This window comes from Rhinatrema bivittatum, chromosome 5 (genome assembly GCF_901001135.1).
Source record: "Rhinatrema bivittatum chromosome 5, aRhiBiv1.1, whole genome shotgun sequence".
In the NCBI taxonomy this organism is placed as follows: Eukaryota; Metazoa; Chordata; class Amphibia; order Gymnophiona; family Rhinatrematidae; genus Rhinatrema; species Rhinatrema bivittatum.
This window is the reverse complement of record NC_042619.1, coordinates 352,817,698-352,837,728: the sequence shown is the minus strand read 5'-3', so window position 1 is coordinate 352,837,728 and position 20,031 is coordinate 352,817,698. Positions and strand designations below refer to the sequence as shown.

The following is a 20,031-nucleotide window of genomic DNA, read 5'->3' as shown; positions in this document are numbered from 1 at the left end:
CATAGCTGAGATCAGGCAATGGTCAGAGGCAGGCAGTGGTTAGGCATATCTGAGATCAGGGATCCATCTGAGAGGACAGGAGGGATGGATAGGCAGGGTAGACAGGCAAGGAGAAGAACAGGCAGTCAATGAAGAAGGAGATGAAGACTGAAGACAAGGCTGGAACTGAAGACAGGATGCTGGAGAACATTCTCTATTCTGGAGTAGTTGTACCTGTTGCTGAGGCATTGAAGCAGAGCCAGCAAGGACTTTTTATAGGCCTCAGCACATGACGTTATCCAGGGGTACCATGGGGCTTTTCCTGTCCTGGACCCTTTAAATCAGGCAATGTCAGGCATGCATGCATCTAAGGGGAAGCGCCAGTGGTGGCGTTTTGCACATTGGAGCACAGATTTCACCGCAAGAAAAGCAGAAGTGTCTCAGGTACGTTGGGGGCCAGGGCCTGACCAGGAGGGTGAATGCAGTGGTCCATGGGCTGCTCCCATGGACAGCCAAATGCAACAGTACCATCAATGACTGTGTCTGAGATATGGGCCTCTGAAACCTCTACCAGGACTACTAGTCTAGGGGTTACTTATATATATATATATCTGTACTCTCTCTACTCTACCCAGCATAACTCTTGCACTCTCCCCATACTCTGCTCAGCATTTTCCCTCTTCTTCCTTTTTGTTCAACAGCATGATTTTCTCTCTCGTTTCCCTACCCAGCAACATATTGCTCTTTCTTCCCTGCCCATCTTCCCTCTATGTCTCTTCACTCCGATCTGGCACCCCCTCAGTCACTCTCTATTGCACAGTAGCATCCATCCTTCTTATTGCTCCCCAAACATCTCCTTTGTTCTCTCTCCCCACTCTATGCACAGCAGTATCCCCTCCACCTGCCAGCATGGGCTATCCTCTCTCTCCCCCTTGGCCATGCAATATAACTTTTTTTCTTTCTTTTTCTCTCTTTCCTGCCTAGCAGCACTACCTCTGCCTCTTCACCCTCCCTCTGCCCAGTATTCCCTTCTCTCTTTCATCTACCACCCAGAACCAGTATTCCCCCCATTTCTTTCTCTCTTCTCCTACCAGTGGGTGGTTCAGGCACAGCACTCCTAAGTCCCTCCACCAGGGTGGCTTCAGCACCGCACCAAGCAGACTCTCCTTGCTTTGGACTTCAGTGGTTGCTCAGTGGTTCCTTGCAGGCAGGCATAGCTCCATCTCCTGCATGTCGATTGCATTTTGCAGCAGCCAGTAGATAGAGCATGTACTTATGTGTCTGCATGACTGCATCCCATGGGGCTACTCCCTCACAGCCACCAGAACTGGATGCAATACTGGTGTGAGATCTCAGTAATGACCTGTATGGAAGCATTATCATTCGTTTGTTTCTACTAGTTATAGCTTCCTCTGTGAACTCTCACATTCTTCTGGCTCTGTCTACCACCTTGTTGCACTGTTTCTCTATCTTGAGATTATAATACATCACTCTGAGATCTCACCTGTTTCTTATGCATCGCTACCTTGGTTGTCTGCATCTTCAAATGCATAACTCTGCACTTTTTTTTGCATTGAAACTTAATTTCCAAGAGTTACGATAGACAGCTTTGTCTCCAATAGGCAGACAGGCAGCAATGACTTGCAAAGAACTGAGCAATGTAACATTCTCTGTACCAACCCTTCATCAGACGGGAATTAGATCAGGAATCAATCAACACTAGGAAGCAAGCATCCACAGTAGCAGGCCTGTAAAGATCCCGTGTCTTTCTGAATAAAATCTAAATTGTTATAAAGTCTATGAGTCTGTCTGGATTCTGCCTCACAAAGATGGTGAACCAGGACAATTCAAGAAACATGCCTCTGCCACAGCTGCAAGTTTGATTCATAACCCTAGGCCCCTGGAAATGGTATGTGATGTCTTTAACAACCAGATGTTTTTCAGAGCACAGTGGGTGAATTCTGCAAATGCAACAGGGCTGAATAAAACCAATAAGAAAATAAGAGTTTAATGGGTGAAGACTCTCATGTGCTGCAGTAGCAGCATCTCTATATGCCACTAGAAGACAGGGAACATCTCTGCAAAATTTTGGATACATTCCAAAAGCATTTTTGACTCACCAGAAATGTGATATATGAACACTTCCTCATCCACAAATCTGCACAAACATACTGTATGTAGGTACAGCAGACCTGTACATACTGCTTGGCTGCGAAAAATGGAAAAATGCAATGAAGTTACTAGGTAATGTATTTAAGACAAATAGAAGAAAAATGTTTTTTGTTCAACACATAATTAAGCTCTTACATTTATCGTCGGAGGATTTGTTAAAAGCTATTAGTGTAGATGGGTTTAAAAATGGTTTCTTCCCTGGAAGAAAAGTCCATTAATCATTTTTGGGGAAATCCACTGCTTATCCCTGGTATAAGCAGCATAGAATCTATCAACCTTTTGTGTTCTTGTCACCTGGATTGGCCACTGTTAGAAACAGGCTACTGATCTGATGCAGTATGGTAAATCTTGTCTTCCTATAGAAAGATATAGAAACATAATGGCAGAAAAAGACCATATGGCCTATCTAATCTGCCCATCCACCCAACTAATTTAGTTTTACAATTCCCATCACTTTCTCAGAGATCCCCTGTATATATCCCATGCTTTCTTTCAGACACTGTTTTTGTCTCCACCACTTTCACTGGGAAGCTATTCCATGTATCCATCACTACCCGCTTTCACTCTCATTCCGTGGTACCTTGCTTTAGAGCAGGGGTGGGCACTTCCGATCCTCGAGGGCCACAAACCAGTCTGGTTTTCAGGATATCTCTAATGAATATGCATGAGAGAGATTTGCATGCACCCTGCCTCAGTTGTATGCAAATCTATGTCATGCATATTCATTAGGGATATCCTGAAAACCAGACTGGTTTGTGGCCCTCGAGGACCAGAAGTGCCCACCCCTGCTTTAGAGTCTCCTTGCCGTTGAAAGAGGCTCACCTTCTGTGCATGTCTCTATCATACCTCCCCTATTTTCTAGGGCATATAGGTTTAGATCTTTGAGTCTATCCCCATATGCTTTAGAATGAAGACCACTGATCATTTTGATACCCACTCTCTGGACCAGCTCCAACCAATTTATAATCTTTTGAAGGGGTGTTCTCCAGAATTTTTACATGACAGTTATTCCAAAATGAAGTCTCACCAAGGACCTATATAGGGGCAATATCACTTTCCTTTGTCTGCTGACCATTCCTCTCTTTCTGGCTTTTTGTATCACTTTAGCCCAACAAGATCACAGTATAAAATCACCCCCAGGTTCCATTCTTCTTTCATGCTTAGAAGAATTTCACCTCCAATATTGTACCTCTTCCTTGTTTTTTTTGCATTCAAAATGCAATACTCTGCATTTTTTTAGCATTAAATCTTAACTGCCAGATTCTAGAGCTTTGCTAAATCCCACCTCGTGTTTTCCGTGCCTTCCTGACTATCTTGATTTTGGTATCATTGGCAATTTCCCTAAATCATTCCATTATGTTTCTCACAATAATGTTGAAAAAAAAACAAAGGACCAATCCGTGAGGCACAACGCTACTAATGTCCCTCTCCTCAGAGTAGAGCCATTTATCAACACCCTTTGTCATCTCCCACTCAGCTAGTTTCTAACCCAGGATAAAACACAGCAAACAAGGCTATCCATGTCACAAATTCTAACTGAATACAAGGATACTTTTAAAAATCTAGAAATTCTCCCAGGCACATGATATTACTACAAAGACAGATCTATTCAGCCTGTGCAACATCTGCCATGCTGAATCCCAGTAGCAATGAAAGAGAAAATACTGAAGGCTGTAAAACAAATGTAGAAGGATGGAATCTTTGCTAAAATGATGGAGCCCACAGAATAGATAAGCAGTGTGATAGCCATAGAGAAACCAGGAAAGTTCCACCTAAGTATAGATCCAAGCAATTTAAATAAAGCACTGATTGGGGTTCATTATCAGATGCCCACAACAGAAGACATTTTTACCAGAGTTGGCCAAACAAAAATATTTTCATTTATGGATGCTAAAGATAGATACTGGCAAGTTCAGTTAGATATAGAAAGCAGTTATCTGATCATATTTTGGATACCAGCAGGATGACTGAGGATTACACCTGTTGCAGAGGAATATCAGTGTTGCCAAGAAGATGTGCTGACAGGCCTCAAAGAAATCCGTGTCATAGCAGACGACATTTTTAGCGTATGGATGTGGAGACAGCATGGAAGAAGCAACAGCCAATCATGACAACAATCTCAACATACTCTTAGAAAGAGCCAGAGAGGTAAATTTTGCATAGTAGCAAATGTATCCGACATCAAATAAAGATCTTCAAGTTCCACAAAACCAAAGCTAAGACTACAAAATCAAGTATATAAATATATATATATATATATATATATATATATATATGTATATGACACCTGCTAATCTCCTAGGAGTTACACCCGCACCTTGAGAAAGTGAGAGGAGTGCAGCACATGCCCACACTGTTAAATGCAATGTCGCTGCAATGGCAATTGGGATTTGTTAGCTACCTTGTAAAACCTTTTTCAGATACAGGGAACCTCTTAGATGATGGGTATGGTATGGGCTTGACAAGGCTCTCAAACACATCAAGCAATTAGTCGTCAAACATCCCGTACTGAAATACTATAATGTACAGGACAAAGGCACCATACAGTGTGATGCCAGTTGATACTGGACTTGAAGCAGCCCCTGCGACACAAATCGCATCCAGTAATATTTGCAACCAGACCCTTTTCGCCAGTGGAACAGAGATATGTGCAGCTTGAAAAAGTGTCTCTAGCAATTGTATTTTCTTGTGAGAAATTAGGTTTAGTATATCACGGGACAAGAATTCATACATGTAGAGACTAGAGATCTTTTTTTTTTTTTTTTAAACACTGCTGTTAGCTTCAAAATGTCTGCAATGTCTCTTGTGGCTACAACTTTGCTATTTAGATATTGCCTACAAAAAGGAAACAGAAATGGATTTCTTATCCTAAGTAGCACTGCCTCAGGAATAGGATGGAGGTGAACTATTTTATTTATTTATTTATTTATTTATCGAGTTTTATATACCGACATTTGGTTTCGCCATCATAACTGTTTACAAGTCTCGATGATGATGTTTTTGCCTGGAATATATGTGGCGTTGAGAAACCTTGCCCTCTGTACTGCCCAAGACCATATCTTGTTTACTTCATGACAATCTGAGCCCATGCTTCCCTGTTTGTTTATGGCCACACTATTGTCTGTTTGAACTTAGAGAATTATCTCCTTCAGGAATTATTCTAAAGATACTAGAGCTTTGAAAATGGCTTTCATCTTGACTTAAGTTTATGTGTGGTCCATATTCTTTGTGAATACACATTGCCCGTGTGTACTTCCGAAGCATAAGCAGACACATCCATGGTCAATGATATGTGACCTTGAGAAGCATGGAATTGACCCTGCTGAAGATTGGATTTAGAACTTCTGAAACTGGGTCTGTTACTGGAATCCTGTGGGACTGAGGTTGAAAATGTCAATTCCAATGCCTCTTTAGGTACCATTGTGGGACCGTCTTGTGATGTTTAGCCACAGTTGCTGAGCTGCCATTATATGCCAAAATTTCCATGAATTTTCTTGCTAGCACTGATGTTTGGTTGATAACATGTTATCAATCAACAAGGGCTGATCCTTCTCTGGTGATTGTTCCTTTCCAAGTATCCAAATAGGCTCCTATGAATTCTAAATTTGAAGTCAGAGATAGGTGAGATTTTTCACAATTTAGGATAAAACCCAGAGATGCAAGCATTTGAATAGCACGAGCTATAGCTTCCTTGGCTTCCTTTAAAGATCTGCTTGATATCAGCCAATCATCTAAGTAAGGAAACATCTAAGTAATCATCTAAGTAAGGAAACTAGAATATGTTGCGCTCCTCCCGCTGCTGGTGCCACAGGAGGTGCTTACCTATGTGGCCCAGAGGCCGGGGCCTTGCCTGCCTTCTCTCCCGATGCCATGGCCCAGACCACCGCTGCCGCGTTCTGGCCTGCGGCCTGGAGGCCACTGAGGCTGGAGCCTTTCCTGTGGCGTGGAGGCCGCACCTGAACCTCCTCTTCACTGCGGCAGGGAGCCACGGACTTGCACCTCCTCTTCGCAGCCCACTGGCTGCCGCCGGCATTTCCTGGCGGCTGGAGCCTCCCTCGGTCCTTCTTCTGTGGCAGGGAGCCACTTCCAATGTCGGGGCCTGCTTCATGGCCCTTCTGCATCCTCAGCGTCGTCATTGGCAGCATGGCCGCTGTCCATGGTCCAGCCCCTTCCTCCTAGGGGGCAAGGCCACGTCTTCTGTCCCTTCTTAAAGGGACAGCACAGATGTGGCCCTCCTGTAGCTCCTCCCAGGGAGTTATTTCTTCTGCCTTACAAAAGGGCTCCAAGCTCATTCCATCTTCACCTTGGCAAGGAGCTAGTCTTCTGGGACTAGTCCTCCCTAGGATTCCTGCACTTCCTATTCCTGCCTGGCGTTCCATCCTGATCTCTGGATCCCATGTCTGATGACTCATCTTCCAAGTGGTCCTATGCTTCGTCTTCCAATTGGTCCTGATGTCCGAGATCTTCATCCCAAAGTTCTTCTTCCTGAGGCTCTGTCATCCCGTCCCTCATGGTCCGTGACCAGCCCGGTTGGGTTGGTAGGGTGCGCAGTGGCCCATGACCACCCCCGTTGGGGTGTGTAGGGCGCTGGTGGGATTCCTCCATCTCACAGGGCTGAAGAGTCTTCATGTCCTTGGTGGCATAAGTCTCCTGTTGATTCCGGCTTTTAACCTCCCTTCCACTGAGTCCCGCCTCAGTGCTCCGGTTCAGAGTCCCATCTCTGAGCACCTGGCTCCGAGTTCCATCTCCGAGCATCTCCTTGAACTGTGTCCGGGTCTTCGGAACTCCTTGCTCCTGCCTTCGTCTCCTCATGTCTGAGCTTTACGTCTATGTCCCCAGCTCCACTTCTACGTCCCAAGCTCCACGCCTACATTCCAAGCTCCAGTGCCTTTGGTCTTCATCTACCTTGCGCCTTAGCTCATGTCCAGCCTGCTGCCTCTGCTGCTTCCTGACAGACCTTGCAGCAAAGGTAGGAATTGAGCTTTCTGTCATAAATAATTACCTTATCACAATAGATTACTCCTCAGACTTTTGGAAGATAGATAAACTATTAGACATCTGTACAGTAACAGTAATTAAGAAAACAATGCAACACTTCAGCAGTAGGGAAGTGCTGTCATTTTGTTTTGTTTTCAAAATGTAGCAAAAGAAAAACAAACATAATTTTCTAAATTGTGTTTTGAATATTCAACAAATTTAAAAATAATATCCAGATTCAGGTCCTAGTCCCTCCCCCCACTCTTGGCTTGCAGGTCCCCCTGCCCCCTCTACATCTTCAGTCCTTACCCCATTGTAGGTCCATGGGTCTTCTATGGGCAGGAGCTATTCTCAGTTGTTCCTGCCCCACAGTTCTGGCTTTTCAAAATGGCTGTTGGTGAACCCTAGTCCAGTGCCATTACGTTGAATGGCATGTAGGAAATGGGCAGATTCTACTGTACAACATAATGGCACTGGCCTCAAGATGAGTCTGTAGTTAGTAAGATTTTTTTTCCCTTTTTCTTGTGCAGGTATTGTAATTATTATACTGGAAAAGTAGAACATGTGTGTGTGTACTTGGAAAGTGTACCCAGAAATGTATACAGCATTCTTTGTTACAGGAAGAAATATATTACATGCAAAAGATCGTATTGTCTAGATAGATGATATGCTTGCTCCAGCTATTTCACCTTAGTGTTTCCATCATGACTCTTTCAGTCCTTTGCTTTTGAACACACTGCCGCACTGTTCCACTGCCCCACAGCCCTCTCGACATGACTTACCATAACTAGCATGGCTGTTAAAAAAAAACCACCATTCTCTTCATCTACTGTAGTGTTAGTAAGTCATGGCAATGCCTGGCAACCCCTCCCCCCATAATCTGCCAACCACTGGTTGGACACCACTTGAATTTTCTTAGGTAGATGAGGTCAATGACAATGGGCAACCCAACAAATTTTAACATGATCCCTGGTTGCAACTGCCTAAGGGATCATGTTAAAATTTGTTGGGTCGCAGAATACACCTGATCTGCCTGCTGTCGCAGGCAGATCAGGTGTATTCTTGCAGAAAGAATGCCTAATAAAGGCATCCTATTATGTCTATTCACTAAGTAAGTACCTTTCCTAATTAAGACTGATTGAAACTGATGAAAAAGCAAAAATCTACATAAGATTCAAGAAATCCAAAGCTTTATCTTCTGCTACTCTGTAGGACAACAGTGGATACCCTGGATACCCAAAGGATCTAATATCAGGTGTTATTCAATGTTATCTTTTTGAGGTATTTCCAACCCTTTAAGCCTTAAGAATGAGCACATTTTTTTTATTGAACCTTCTGTGATGCAGACCAAGGGGCAACGTGCTGACATTTAGCTTTATAATTTGTCAAACAGGCACTATTTATCACTCGCGGGCGATGTCGACGTCTGCGGCCACCGTCATGACGTTATTATTGCCCTTAGGCTGATATGAGTAGAGGGAGAGGCTAATTGTTAATGGCTTTATATACTCGTTTGGATCTTGCTGTTCATTTTATTCTTGATATGTCCCATTTATTTCATAGACTTCTTTGTCTTGCTACAACTTCCTGCACTTATACAAAGCTGAATGAGCTAAGCAGAAGCTTAGTCTCTCTGCCACAAAAGTATGCATGTGTGTGTTAGTACAAGCTTATTTTTTAATGCAGCGATCTGTGTAGTTGTTGCACTTATTTTATAAAACTATATATTTTACATGGGGAATAAAAATAACCTGTGCAGATAACCCTCTATTAATGCATGCAGGCATATAAAGTATATGCATTTTCAATTTATGAAGATAGTTGAACACCTACTTTTAATCATCAGTTCATCTTCATCTCCACCTGTTCACCCTTTTCTCACATGTTAACCTAAATCTCCCATCCAAAAACTGCAGACAAAAGACAAGTGACATTTCATTTCCGCTAATCGAATAATAGATATGAAAGCTTGCATGTAAGTTGCGCATACAACACATATAAAACACTAAAATACTTTTGCACATACTTCTGAACTCTGCACTTGAACACCTTTTTTTTTTTACTTTCATAGAATTACACTTGAAATAAGTATGCACGTTCTTCCAATCTAAAAATTCACTTACCACGCGCAAGGGCTATATATGCATATATATCCCAAATTCTTGTGTACAACTGCCATGTAATTCTTTGAAAATTGACCTCCAAATGATCTAACATATCTATTTGACCTGCAGCCTCTCTTTTTTTTGGGGGGGGGGAGGGGGGCAGATATTTGACTGTCTAGTGGAAATGTACGTGTATAATTTTTTGCACCGCACATTTTTATAGGTAAAAGGCTCCTATTGTGCCTACTGTATATCTGGTTTGCCTTGGTGTTATTGCGTATGACTTGACATCAAGTTTTATCGTGCTTTTTATCAAGCTGTTTAAATACAGTTTGAAAATATATATTTTCATTCTATTCATTTATTGACTGTACAGTAGAAATATTTTTTATACTGCTAACAGTGGGCAAGTTTAGCATGGCTTGTTACATAATAGAAGTGGAGTTTTTGTGTCCAGTGCATTTTACATAATTTTGTGTGAAAATCTGAAAAGCATGAAATATAAACCCAATACGAATCAAATTTCACAGATCTATTCTTCAAAACAAGCAGCCATTTTCTTTGAAACGCTCCCCCTCTCACGCCAACAAACCGAAACAGTTTATCAGTAACCACTGCTTGTTCTGATGATTGATTATTTCTAAGTTCCAGCAGACGGCCAAACAATATACTTTGATTAAATTCCTGTGCATTAGTAATACCACCAGTACCTCACCTGTGCCTTTTATTGGGCAGTTACAGACAATTATCTTTCTCTTGATTACACTATGATAAATTGATTTAGAAAACCTAAAGAATACTGCTAAAAAAAAAAAATTGCACTTTTTCTTTTTTTTAAAGTTAATTTACCTTGTTATGAGACTGATTCATGGTCTTTTCAGAATCATAGGAAACTAGGGCTGAAAGGGATCTCAAGAAGTAATCTAGCCCTTCCCCAGTCTCCAGGCGGATATCAGCTGTTCTCGTACCATCTCAGACAAAGATTCCTCTATCCTGCTTGATTCCACACTCTTCCCCTACGATAGATTATTCCATTGCTTAACTATACATACAGTTAAAGAGGGACCTCTCTGTTGCTTGAGATGTTCCTACTTAGTAACACACGACATAATTTCCATTCATGGAAATTGGAACGGCAGAAAGCAGAGGTAGCAGGAGAAGTAAAAGAAAAGAGATCAGCTGAGGCATGTGCCACCCCAAACAGGTGACAGGGAGTTGAGGTACTGATGGCCATCAAAGAAGATAATTAACTACATAATGAAAGGAGATATACAACAGTGTGTGCCCGGGCTCCCAGCTGGTGTCCTCTTGAGCATGGTACTGACGATCTGGTTATATCTGCCGACAGACTACACACATTTCTAGCCTTTTTGATCTCAAGAATGCAAAGGCCACCAAAGATTGTTCGGAAAGACATAGTTTATGTAACACCATGTGAATACTTTATTCTTCTGGCAATTTCATCCTCCTTTTGCTTTCCAACTCAAGTAGAAACAGCTTCTGTTGGCCTATGTACCATGAGCCTTCATTTGCAACTACCTGGGGGTATTTTCACCATTTTAAATCTTCCTCCTATCTCAGTCCAGCCATTGCTGCAACAGTTCTCAGTCATGGGCTACAAAATACACCTCCTTCTAGTCATTAGATGTTTTCACTGTACGATGACTGAGATTCCTCTGTGAAAGCTGCCTCCATGTATCCCAAGTGTTGTGGGTGAGGACCCTTGTAGAATTGGTGCAACCTGTAGGGAGGTCCCTACCGTTGGCTGGTGGAGCTAGCTGTGACATAGGCCCAACTGGAGCTTCACGTACCCCAGCCCTCGTTCCTCTTAGGTTGAGCATTCGAAGTGGAGATCCAGAGAGTCGCTTGAGCCACAGGCCAGGGTCCAGGGCAGGTTTAAGTACAGGTGTAGTCAGAGACGGGCAGCGGTCAGAGCATGCAGAATTCAGGCATAGTCAGGCAATGGTCAGAGGCAGGCAGAGTTCAGTCATAGTCAAGTGTCCAGCAGGCTGAAGTCAGAACTAGAGATCTGTTCAAGGGAAGGTGGGACAGATAGGCAAGCTGGGAAGCCAGGAACAGCACAGGTGAGCAAGAGGAAACACAGAAGGACTGAAGACTAACCACAAGGATGAAGACAAAGAACTCAGAGACAAAGACCAGGAACACAGGAACGAGAACCAGGAGCAAAGACCATGTTTTACATGGTCCCTCACATACATCTTTCTTTGTGCTATATACAGAAATGGAACACTAATGCTGGTGCTCAAAAATTATTTTAAAAAAAATTGTTGCCCACACGAAAAAAAAATTTGCACACACCTAGTCACTCCTTGGAGAGAGCATTGATGGTGTAGTCTGCTAGAAACTGGGTGCCCTGGCATAGATGCAGGAGGACGGAACCCATGGTGGCCAGCCAGCCCGGGTCATCAAAGACTGTCTTAAAGATGGATACAAAGTGCTTCAGGTCCTGGAGGAGCAGATCTGAGCTCTCCCATAGTGGAAAAACTCAGGCCAGAGCCCTTCTGTTGAGAGAATAAAGGTTGTCTTCACTTTGTCATCTGGAAAGAGTGAAGCTTGGAGAAAGAAATGCATATAGCACTGATTAAGGAATCCTCGACATTGTTGTGGGTTCCTGGCATTCTGGGGTGGAGCAGATAGGTGCAGAACGGGGTGACTCGATGTGACAAGCCCAAGCAGCACAGCCAGTAGCTGAACTGGTGCAGCTGAGGCCGAGGCTGCATTCAGATGTGTGGTGAGTTGCTCCATAGAAGCCACTAGAAATGCTGCTGCTCTTGGAGCTTATAAGCAAGGCCTGGGATGGCCTGAAGGACAGTGGCATCTGCCAATTCTATGGCCTCAATAATCTGCTGTGGGTATGGACCTTTGGACCAAGGCGGAGTTGATATAACCTGCAGGGAGGACCCCTGCATGTCCCCACTGTCAGCTGGTGAATCTGGCTGTGGCAAGGGTTCAACTAGAGCTTCACCTTCATCAGTCCTTTGTTCCTTTAGGTTGAGCCCTTGGGTGCTGGGGCTGACAGGCGTTGACTTCTGAGGTGGAGATCCGAAGAGATAGTTGAGCCACAGGCCAGGATCCAGGGCAGGCTTACAGGCATAGTCAGAGACGGGCAGTAGTCAGGGCAGGTGGTGTTCAGGCATGGTCAAGTGTCAGGAAGTGGTTAGAGGTAGGCAGAGTTCAGTCACAAGTGAGAATCAGGAAGTAGTCAGTGGCAGGTGGAGTTCAATTGTAGTCAAGTGTCAAGCAGGCTGAAGTCAGAACCAGAGATCCGTCCGAGGGGAGGAAGGATGGATAGGCAGGCTGTGAAGTGAGGTAAAAGGAGACAAAGATGGACTGAAGACTGACCACAAGGAAAAGGCGAAAAACTCAGAGAATGTGACCAGGGACTGTGAAGACGAAGACCAGGAACACAGGAATGAAGACCAGGAACTCGAAGTGGCAACTAGCACTACACCAGGTAGTTGACCTATTGCCGAGGCAGCATTTTATAGGCCCCTGCTGATGATGTCATCCTTAGGCGCCACTGGTATTTTCCCGTTGTGGGCCCGTTAAGAGGAATGTTGTTGGGTTCGTACACCTTAGGAAGGGCCCGGAGTGGCAGCACCATTGGAAGCAGGTTGGACATGGCGGTCTGCAATGTGGCCAAACATCCTGGTAGAAGTAATGAGCTCAGGGCTGGAGGTAAGTGCGGTGGTCTGCAGGGCCGCCCTGTGGGCTGCTAAACATAACACCAAGCAACTGGCCCAGGAGGCTGAGTTCTGGTCAGGGAAATGAATCCAGATCCCCTGCCACCATGCCAGTCCATGGCTTTAAAGCACAGATATAATCTACATTTACTATCTTTGGCAAAACAGGTTTACCATTGTCATTCTCAGACATTAATTCTGTTGATGAGTTTTTTTGTAAATGTAAAATAGACATATCCATTTCCAAAATGTAGTTGGAAATGGATAGTAGTTGGAATAAGAAGAAAAAAGAGTTAATCATAGTCTTCTATCATGCCACAGCTTTATAATTTGTTTGCTTACTTTTCAGAGACTAGCATAATTCATATCAGTGTCGCTAAATGACAACTACATCATTTAAAATACTGTCAAAGTAATTTCACTATTACCTTACTAATGGGCCTTAATTTCATGTATGCAGATGCAGCACAGCCCCTAGATTCCTTCTGTGCTAAATCTGAAGGGCTACACAATTCCCAGGGCTTTTCCTTCCTTCTTGACTCACTCTCTTTAGCAGAGTTTTACATTGCAACACCTGGGAAGCTGCGGGAAGGGGGTTTACACTTCCGGGATCCCTGGTGCAGTAGTGAGCAGCACAACTCAGTCCAAATTCACACATACAGAACATAAGAGCATGCCAGACTGGGTCAGACCAAGGGTCCATCAAGCCCAGCATCCTGTTTCCAACAGTGGCCAATCCAGGCCATAAGAACCTGGGAAGTATCCAAAAACTAAGTCTATTCCATGCTACTGTTGCTAGTAATAGCAGTGGCTATTTTCTAAGTCAACTTAATTAATAGCAGGTAATGGACTTCTCCTCCAAGAACTTATCCAAACCTTTTTTAAACCCAGCTACACTAACTGCATTAACCACATCCCCTGGCGACAAATTCCAGAGTTTAATTGTGTGTTGAGTGAAAATGAACTTTCTCTGATTTGTTTTAAATGTGCTACTTGCTAACTTCATGGAATGTCCCCTAGTCCTTCTTTTATCCGAAAGTGCCAGAGGATGTGCAGTTAGTGTAGCTGGGTTCAAAAAAGGTTTGGATAAGTTCCTGGGGAGAAGTCCATTAACTGCTATTAATCAAGTTTGCTTAGGGAATAGCCACTGCTATTAATTGCATCAGTAGCATGGGATCTTCTTGGTGTTGGGTAATTGCCAGGTTCTTGTGGCCTGGTTTGGCCTCTGTTGGAAACAGGATGCTGGGCTTGATGGACCCTTGGTCTGACCCAGCATGGCAATTTCTTATGTTCTTATGCTTTTTGATGCCCCCTAATGGTTGGCGCCCAAGGCGACCACCTAGTTTGCCTAATGGCAAAAATCCCTAGAGGCTTGAAAGCAGAGGAGAAGTAGAGTGCAATACAGCCTGGAGTTTGGAATTTAAAAGATAATATCTTCACTTAACTGAGGCGGGAACTTTTCTGGAGCAGGAAGCCAAACTGTACCAGAGGGAACTTGTTTTGGGGCTCAGAAGATCTTGACTCTGCACCATTGAGAAGGTTCCAGAACTTCCTCACAGAAGCTTTTCTTCTTCTTTTTTTTAATATAAGAAGTAAAGTAGCATTGAAAAGTGCTGTTGTAGGTGGCTGGAATAAGTGAGGTGGTAAAAAAGTAGAATAAGGACAAAAATTAGAGACAGACAGATAAGCTGTGGATGTGAAGACAAAAAATAGACTGAGGCAATGCCCATGTGGGAACTCCTGCACATGCTCAGTAGAGCTCAAAGCTCTACTAGATTGGAGAGACAGTTCTATTCATCACCCACAGATCATGGCTAATTCAGCCTTGCTTAGCAACTGATGGGGGCAATGGACTAGGAGTCATATATGCACATGCACACACACACACACATATGTAGAGAATAGGTTATTATGCTAGCGGAAAATATTGTTCAGCTGTGCTGAAATGTTATTTCATATAATTCTGAATAATTGGGTAATTCAAATATGAAAATATAAAAATCATTGAATATAATCTAATGGGTCTTAGATATTTGCTTTATTTCAATAGGTAAAATCAAGATTTCAAAGCCAGTTGCTGTCTTAAGCTCGTGTTTGATTGGACTAACTTTTTGATAGAAGTAATTACAAGCACATGTACTACGATCCTATGCCTTACAAGACATAAGAAATAAATTCAAAATCAATAAACTAATCTCTCTGTTTTATCTCCTGACATGCCACCAAGCTTCAGATTTCTGTACTGAGTGGCAGATGGGAAATTAACTCTCTCAGCAATAGAACTGCAAATGAAAACTGTGAGATACATAGAAACATGGTAGCATAGTAAATGACAACAGATAAAGACCCAAGTGGTCCATGGAGTCTGCCCTGCAAGCTTTATTTATTTATTCTTCTAATTAATGTTCTTTTATTTTGTTTAGTGTAGTATCTGCCACTTTGTGGAGATTACCCCAATGCAGGTTACCCTTATCTTCATTTCCAAGCAACAATTCCAATTTTTTTTTTACATCATTTCAATAATCAGTGCACCTGCTGCATAGTTCACAAATAAATTTTCCTCCTAAAATACCTCATTCTTTCGCTGAATTAGCTTTTCTTTTCTTTTGCCCACTTTAGAACCTCTCAAAAGAACCTTGGGGCTGATTCACTGAAGCGCAGTAGCCCGTACTATTGCTAACATCGTTTGCTGCGTGTTATTTAATGAATTGGCCTCATTGAAATAAGGGAGCTCACAGCAACTTAACCCACTGTAACCCACGTTAATGGTAGCGTGGGTTACCGTGTTTTGGTGATCAGCCTTTCGTGTTTTAACTTTAAAAATAACATGTTGCCTCAAAAGGGGTGCAGTTATTCAAGTCCACATCATCCAAGCTGGATTACTTTATCATTTTCTGCAAAGTTAAAATAGCAGGCGCAGCCAGGCCTTCACTGCATCTCTATCTCCGCTCTTTTACAATCACTCTTCACGTTAAAAGACAAACACACTCAGAAATGGGAATCAACAGGCTGCTGCAGCTTTATTAACAGAACAAACAACCTGCCCGAGCCCTCATAACGATAAACTGACGGTCATCCGCCACAAACCAGCAAGATATAACCCATCCGCAGGCCAACTGGCCTAGCCCTTATTAGGCAGCATCCCGCCACCTAACCTCCAGCCCCCGCCACCAGCCAGCAAGGAGCCAAGCCCAGCACAACCGTTCACCAGACGGGTATTGCCTCAACCAGTTAATGCCCAAACTGGCTACTCTGTCAGGCCACCATATTGCATTAATCAGGCTTGGGCAACCTGCTACACGCACGGGAAGGTGAACCTATCCCGCTCCTCCCCAAAGATGCGGCCGAAGATTCCCGCAGCAGCACATATTCCAATGCCTCCTGTATAGCATTGTTAAATAAATCCCTACCAACAAACGACAAATGAAACCCCATCAGGCCAAAAAAGGCCAGCATGAACATCCCAGGACCACTCATGCTCAATGTGAACCCCTCCCATCACATGCAACTAAGATCCAATCTGTTGATTAGCCTTGGCTCTACAATGCCCCCAAATGCATTGCTCCATTTCCACAGGCCTTGGAATAATGTCTGACCAACAGATTAATGACTCTGGCATCCAAATCATCAGCATGGCAAGGTCCTTCCTCACCATGCCAATAAATTGGTAACCAGACAATTTTCCCCAATCATTGCCCCCCAAATGCACCACCACAACATCCAGATGGGACCTGCAGCTCATCCAATGGTGCACGTGTGGTAGGAGTTCAGTCCAGCGTCTCCCCCACTGTCCCAACTAGTGGACAGTCACACCATGCACTGCCAAGCCCTGATGAGGACCGTAAGGCCACTGACAAGCATGCTTGTGTGCCCATACAAGAAAAGAGTGCCCCACAATCCACATCTATCGACCATAGGGCCTGATATCTAAGGAAAAACAGAAAACTATCACTCACAAATATCCCCAATCCCAGGTCTGATATATGTCCGAAATGCATCAGACTTCCATCTCCCGATCCGCTGAATCATTTCCCCTGGCAGACCTGACCCTATAGCAGACGTGGCTGCCCCAATTCAAAATGGATGAGTTCCAAAATTGGCTGCCTCCAAACCCACCCTGGATAGTACAGCCCTAAAAACCATTTCAAATTGATACCTGGTTAGCAGCCGCAGGTTCCCATGCACCAAAAAATGGCAACCCCCAACGGGACGCTGGGACAGATAAAGGAGCATATTGGCAACCGAGCAGGGTCAAAGCCCCTTGACTGCCCTCAGTATCAACTCAACCCCTCTCCCTCCTGATCAGTTTTTGATCTCAGAATCACCAACCTAACTACATCCCTTCTAACCTGCACATGGCGGAACTGCAGGCCCGTATTCCTTTCCCCCTAGCTAGCCCTAGCTCCCTGATGTGAAATGCCCCCAAAAAGGCCAAAACAAATGCCATACAAAACATATAAACTTCATAGGAGGAAGAACACACGACAGCAGCCATATCCCACAATACCACAATATAGCATGGGTGACAAGCTGTCTGCCATTCTGTGCCACCTCCATTCCCCTAGACCATCCTATCAACAGTTTCCGCACCAGGAAAAGTCCCATTGGGTAGCCCCAACCATGAGCCCTCATAAAAAATGAGAACCCAGCCAACTGTCATGTAATAGCAGCCCTGGAACTTCCCTGGCACACAGGTGTAATTGAAGAGTGAGTGTGCCGACTCAGAGGGTGAGAAGGGAGCTGAGGACAGTCAAGGAGGGAGGCTGCAAACTCCCAAAGAGACAAGAAATTATAAATTATCTGACGGATTTACAGGATGAATTACAAACTACAGGGATAGTACGCTGTCCTAAAGGAGGTTAGAGACAAACAGCAGTAAAACTGTACGTGACCCTGCTTCGGGGCTATGGGAACTGAAACTGCAGTCAGGACTGAATAATGCAGGCTGTGCGCTGGCATCAGAATTAATTGCAGAGGAGAGCTTGCAGACTGTGAGGGCGCTGGGCTGAACTCTGAAAGCTGCCTGGACTTTACAGGGACAGCAGAGACTTGACAAGGAGTAAAAGTGTTCCTGTTAAGAGTCCCTACTGGATATATTCAGAAATAAAGAAAGGAGTGAGGATCCTTGCCTGAATGAGGATAGGAGGATATGGGCTTGAGGAGACATCCCACCTAAAAAACTGCAGACAAAAGACAAGTGTAATTTCACTTTTGCGACTTAATTAGCAGGTGTAAAAGCATACGGACAATTTCTATAATGCGTGCACATATTCCGCATACAAAATACTCCGCATACAAAATAGCAACTTTCTTTCCACTGTTAACATTTACTTATGACATTGTAAGCATGCATGTACTTGCAATGTTTCCCAAAATAGCATACATGTGTCTACATGTTACTTATATGCATCCACTACAAGGCAATGTGTGGAAAGCTTTTGAAAAATTAACATCCTTAACTTACATGGGAATTTGTACCCTAATGCTACAAGTCCACTAATTGGGGAGAGATCCAAGCCATAACCCAAAGGGAAAAAAAGAAAGAATATGTAGGACTAAAATCCTTCAGTAAGAAGGAAAATAGGCATACGGAGGAGGTAAATAAAAAGAGGGAAAGTAATGAACAGGAAGCATCATCAAGAGGACGAACAGAAAGAAACTGGAGACATCCTGGAGAATTTATTGCTCAAAATCAGAGCCAGCTGGAAACATTGTGGTCTTCTGTTAAGGAAAAGGTCCTCACCATTTCTGAAGGACATCTTGAGGACCCATCCTCTGAATTGGTTAACCTATATCCTGGCGCATTAACTATAAAGTTGCCATCTCCATTCACAACCTCCTCCATAAGGTATCCTCTCCTTGGATCAGCTCCACCCTTCGTGTTCACACACCAATTCATACCTTTTGCTCTTCGAGTCAATTTGTACTTGATGTCCTCCCTCCCCCCCACCACCCAAAGCTGCCCACCTATCCGTTGCGCATGAGCGATCTTTCTCCTTGTAAGGTCTCATGCTCTGGAATTCTCTCCTTCTATCGTTGCGGCTAACGCAAGACTAAACAATTAAAGAAATTGCTTAAAAAACTCACTTATTCTCTGGAGAGTTCCACCTAAAGTAATTCCACCTTGTTTCACCAACTCGTTCCTTTTCACGCAATTGCATTCTAGTTTGTCGTCTTAGTCCTTTTTTGTGAATTGTTTTAATGGTTATCCCGCCCTGAACTGTTTGCGGGGCAGGCTATAGATGCTTTTAAATAAATAAATGTAGCCCAAAAAGTCCCAGGCTCAACCCCAGCAGCCTTACTCCTCTCCCATGTTCAGTTGTGGCTGAAGCTGCCTTCTCTGTCTTCTGCCCCATCTGGGTTGATACTACTCATCTTCCTCCTTTGGGCTCACGCAGGCTCACACAATTCCTCCTTCTTCTTTATGGACTGCATGGAACAATGAGACGCCGCTCCTCCTTCCAGCTCACCTGGGCTGACATGATGACTTCTCCTTCTGGCTGGCATGGGCCAACATGACACCACTTCCTTCTGTGGGCCCACATAGGCTAATTAAGCACCAGCACTCATAGAATTTAGAGTGGCACTGTCTTCTTAGGCTCCCCATCCTAACTCCTATTTTGGCCCTATTTTCCCAGTAAGATACCCCTTGTCTAAGATGCCAACACCCATGCTATAATTCCACTGTATTCCAATTAGATAACCCTCCCCCTTGGGTGTTATAGAACACCTTAGGCATAGCATATTAGTGCACTCTTTGCTTGTTATAGGTGCACTAATATGCTATGCCTATCCCAAATGGGATGCAAATCTGGGGTACTTGACAAACCAAGACATAAAATCCAAGATGTCTTACAGTATTGCTAATATACCCTATATTGAATAGCTATGTTTGTCTTCTGTGACCCCACTACCATCCCTATAATCTCTGGACAGGCAGACTCTGCAATCTCACAATGACAAAAAAAAAAAAAAAAAAAATTGGCATTAGTGTATGGCTAGTTGCAAGACCTTTTCCCTCAAGACCAAACAAAAATTAGGGTCAGTTGGAGTAAAATATAAAGATTTTAATTAATAAGATTTGTAGTATTAAA

General features: G+C 43.6%; 1 long non-coding RNA gene across 1 annotated transcript in view; it reads right to left on the bottom strand.

Moving 5' to 3' along the window:
- LOC115093028 overlaps positions 1–20,031 on the bottom strand; it is an 81,547-nt gene that overhangs the window by 52,283 nt on the left and 9,233 nt on the right. The window contains exons 3-4 of the long non-coding RNA XR_003857148.1: positions 8,962–9,038; positions 2,100–2,188 (exon numbers count right to left, since the gene is read on the bottom strand). This is a non-coding gene — a long non-coding RNA (uncharacterized LOC115093028). The remainder of the gene's footprint in view (positions 1–2,099; positions 2,189–8,961; positions 9,039–20,031) is intronic.